Source organism: Adiantum capillus-veneris, chromosome 19 (assembly GCF_014529385.1).
Source record: "Adiantum capillus-veneris isolate H3 chromosome 19, ASM1452938v2, whole genome shotgun sequence".
Classification (NCBI taxonomy): domain Eukaryota; kingdom Viridiplantae; phylum Streptophyta; class Polypodiopsida; order Polypodiales; family Pteridaceae; genus Adiantum; species Adiantum capillus-veneris.
The window spans coordinates 148,818,082-148,823,299 of NC_140949.1; positions in this window are offsets into that span (position 1 = coordinate 148,818,082).

Sequence of the window (5,218 nt, forward strand, 5' to 3'; positions counted from 1 at the left end):
TGCTTGTATGCATCCAAGGGGAATCATGCTTTTTCAAAAGGGTATGATGCTTAAACAAAGAGAGGAGGGAACAATCTTATTTGCTTGTGAAAAGAATACACAATTTCAGTCTTTTTTGAAAGGAGAAAAACTATATGTATATTCTTAAGAGATATTGGGCCACCTATGTAGGGGGCATAGAAGACTTGTAGAGGTAGACCATAATCTTTGGTAAAGACAAGTGGAGAGTTGATTTACATGTTAATTTATCTATATGGGTGGAATATAAGTATGTTATTTTTCTACTACTAATTTACAAAAGGTAAGAAAGTTTGGAGGTAGATAGTTGGTTATTCTACACTTAAATTTATTTACAAAGCAAAAAGGAAAAGGATGGTAATATAAATATATGACTAAGGTGAAATTTTTGGGAAGAGTACGATATATGTGTTGCCACAAAGGTTAAACAAAGAGAGGGAATTTACTCTAGATAACTTAATAGCGTAGAAAAATATATAAACATATGAGGAAGAAGACGTTGAGTAGGCTGAAAATGTTGCAAAAAGATGGTTGCCATTTTATGCCACTCAATGTCAACACACGATATCCCTCAAGAGTGAGGGCAAACCTCACAAACAACGTCCCTACACATACAACAAGACAATTTCCAAAAGAATTAAGGAAGAGATAGACAAACTCAAAGATGAAAAATTCATCTACGAGATTAAGGAAGAGATAGACAAACTCAAAGATGAAAAATTCATCTACGAGATTAAGGAAGAGATAGACAAACTCAAAGATGCAAAATTCATCTACGAGATGAACATATTGATTGGGTATCTCCTATTGTCGTAGTACCCAAAAAATTGGAAAGGTAAGAGTCTATGTGAATCTCAAACAGGTAAATGTAGCCACCATTAGAGACAACTATCCCCTACCAATAACAGATTATGTGATCCAAAGAGTTGCAGGAAAAGAAGCATATAGTTTCTTGGATGGGTTTTTCTGGCTACAATCAGTTAACCATAAAACCAAAAGACCACCATAAGACGGTTTTTGCAACCAAATGGGGCATATTCTCATACAGAGTGATTCCATTTGGCTTGACCAATGCATCAGCCACCTTCCAGAGATTGATGAGCCATGCATTCAAAGAATATCTCAGACAATTCTTGGAGATATACATGGATGATTTGTGTGTCCACTCTCAAACAAGAAATGAGCACATAGAACACCTAAAGAAATTCTTTGAGAAATGCAGACCTTATCATATTTGTTTAAACCTAGAGAAGAGTGTCTTCATGGTAAGGCAAGGTAAGATTTTGGAACACATTGTGTCCAAAAATGGGATTTCTACCGATCAGGATAAAATAAAAGTCATTGCGGCACTTTCGAGACCAATCAAAGTAAAAGAGGTACAAGCTTTTATGGGAAACTGGGGATATTACTGGCGATTCATATACATGTACGCCATTATAGCTAAACCTCTTTACGCTCTCATCACCAAGTTCGAGTTGACATAAGAATATGAAAAGGCTTTTCAAAAATTGAAGCAGGGATTAATTTATGCTCCAGTTTTGCAAGCCCCTGATTGGAATAAGATCTTTCACGTCGATATAGATGCCTCAACATACATCATATGATGCATTTTAGCACAACCAAGAGAGAACAACATGGATTTTCCCAGTTGTTACTCCAGCAGACATCTAAACAAGGCAGAAAAGAACTATACCACTACAAAAAGGGAAGATTTGGGAATGATCTACGTTGTTAAGAAGTTTAGACATTACCTACTTGGGAACAAATTATTATTTTTGTAGATCACGAGGCATTACTATACTTACTAAACAAACCTTGCAATACGGGAAGGATTGTTCGTTGGTTCATCATATTTCTTGAGTTTGATTTCACAGTGGTTGTCAAGAAAGGAACAACGCATCAAAGAGAAGATCACCTTTCAAGGCTTCTCCATGGAAGCACACATAGGTATTGATGATATGACCTTCTAGATTCCTATCTGTTCAGCATTGGTTCCAAGGTGGAGTGAAGAATCTATTCCTCTACTCACCATAGGATCATTACAAATAGAGAGGCAACCATCGATTATTCATCAAACCAGAACTCTACAGCTTTTGGTTGAACAATTTACAAGAAAGGGAACGATAATATCCTGAGACTATGTATAGAATCGAGCGAGTGAAAGCAATACATAATACTTGCTCACATACAAAACACGAGGTATCATCATGGGAAAGCGCAAACATTCCAAATCTTGATGAGACTTAGGGTCTATTGGCTACACATGGGACGAAGCATCCATGATTACTTAAAATCATGTGAAACATGTATAGAACAACCACCAGTGGAGCACGCAACACTCTTTAGAGTAATGGCAGCTCCCAAATGGGGTGTTGGCATTGTGGAGTATTTACAAAACAAAACCACCCCGAGGAGACTGTCTAAGACACAACTTAAGACCTTTTGAAGAGAAAACGACACACTATGTGCTGATTTCAAATCAACTATATAGAAAAAGAAAAGACAATAATTGCGACCATGTGCCACTAAAGGCGAATATTACTCCACGATAGAACAAGCACATGCAGGCCAGGCAGGTGGACATTTCTCTCTTGACTAAATAGCCAAGCTAATACTTTATGTGAGGATATGGTGGCCAACCTTGTCCTCAGGTGCAAAAATATATGTAAAATGGTGTGATGAGTGCCAACGCACTAAGACACTCATGCATAGAGACGAAATGCCATTACGATCAATTATGGGAGCCCGAGCTTTTCCCAAGTGGGGCATCAATTTTGTGGGCCCTATAATGTCGCCCGCATATCGCACACATGCTCAATATAGTATAATTGCAACAGAATATTTGACCAAATGGATAGAGGCCAAAGCAATACATAGGAATTACACATGCATGACATCATAATTTTTATTTGAAAACATTTTTATCAGATGCGGCCTACCCATTGAGATAGTAAGTGATCGGGGAACACACTTTTTGAACACTGGTATTGAGAGTTTGTTAGATGAATTCATGTTGATGCATAAAAAATATGCCCTCTATCACCCCCAAGCTAATGGACAAACGGAGAGTACAAATGAAATATTATGCACAGTGTTGACTAAAATTGTTGGTGACTCAAGAAATGATTGGGATCTAAAATTGCACTCAGCATTGTGGGCATACATGGTAGCATATAAAACGTCCATTGGAACCACTCCATTTAATCTTGTGTTTGAAATAAATGATATACTACCTATGGAATTCTTGATATCAACCCTTTGAGCTGCAACCCAGCTAGGTTGGACGGGGCACAAACTCTCAAAAAGATTAGACATCTTAGAACAACTAGATGAAACACGCTTAAAGGCAATCGCAGGGATCTATGCGCACAAACAACAAATGAAGTCTTTCCACGACCACTACATCAGAAGCAAGGAGTTTCAGAATGGGGATTAAGTACTTGTTTATACTATGAAGCAACACTCCAAGAAACTCAAAAAGCGAGGGAAAGGACAATTTGTGATCCATGATACATCACAAAGCGGTGGCATCAAACTTGCAACATTAGCAAGAGAGGAAATTCCTAAATGGATAAGTGGATGCAGGTTTTAAAAATACCTTTTCTCGCTGACACCAAAAGAGTTAGGAAGGATTCATGCAGCCAATGAGAGGAAATGACAAATTATTGTTATTCAGTCATAGGAAAAAGAGGAGGCCAAACTATGATATCAAAGCAAAAAGAACAAGACAACTACAAAGCATCAAGGACGCATCCTCCTCCAATTGCATCCCTTCAAACGGACCATACATGGTTAGGTGGCATAGATCTATAATTTTTTCTTCAACTTCATGATGGTTCCATAGAGCGGGCATTAGTGGACACTGGAGCACGAGCAAATGTCGTCAACTACTTAACATTTTTAAAAATGACAAGGAAACCTATAACGCCAAATACTATAGGGTTCAAAGTGGCCAATCAAGGGACACTCAACAGCCTGGGTCACATCAATTTATCAATAATGGTTGATGGAAGTCTTATCCTCATCAAGTTCATGTAGACGTGGATACCAACCTTAATGAAGCAGTGATTCTAGGAGTGCCATGGATGCGCATATATAAAGACACACCGAATTGGCAGGATGATACCTTACAACTCACGTTAGATGACACATCCTTCGCCACCCCATTCGCACTCGCAGATCACCTATGTGAACCTCTTCTATCAACACCTGAACCTATACCACAATGTTTTACAAAGACGATAAGAAAATATGGGTTAAAAAGTCCATTATGCAAGCCCATCCAAAGAAAGTATGGATACCCAAAAGATGTTGTACTGAAATTCAACCCATGCCAATCCACTGAACCCCAACAAACCCAAACTAAAACCCAAACGAAAAAAGCTACAACTTTTGTTAAGACCACAAAGCCAATACAATCAAACCATCGACAACCCACAAAAGTCACTTGGGAATGGAGACCAAAACCAACTTGCCAGCAGCCGAATAACTCAAAGTCTTCAAAATCCACATCAAAAAAATTCAGTGGCATACAAAAAAGAGCCATCAATCTAAAGAAGATGTAGTGTCACGACTACGAGGTTTCATCGTCAAAGATAGGGCACGTCTTCTTCAACTTCTTTTGTTTGGATCACGAAGCTTCAAACCAAGCCCACCATCAACAGCCCCTAAACATACAGTTCAAAACCCATATCTTGCACTGCATTTGTTACCCCATGCATATCTTCCATTCGCATCCTAGAGCCACAGCATACGGCTATGCATAGACGCTTACTTCATACCCATGCACCTTGACACATGTTTGTTCGGGGCAACTCACTATTGGAAGGGTGGAGACTAGAAGCAAGATGATCATCATTCTTTATATAATATTGTCTTGTTATTTACATATTTTTAAACATTTTTTTATAGCTTTTATCTCTTAGCAGGCGTAATAATGGGCCATATTGACACCATTCATGAAAAATAAGATGTCAGGCTGAGAGTATGTATATATGAGGGATTACAATAATTTTGGTAAAATTTTGGCCAATTATTCATAATTATGGGTAATTTTCTTTTTTTCTTTAAAGCTAAAAACTAAAAGGGTAATTAATCAAAAAATTAATAAGCCGAGCCAAAAAGGTCAGAATTGACTTTTGAAAGCACACGCAGAATCTCTGAAGCAAGGGCTTCAAACATGGGAAAAATGGAAAGGTTT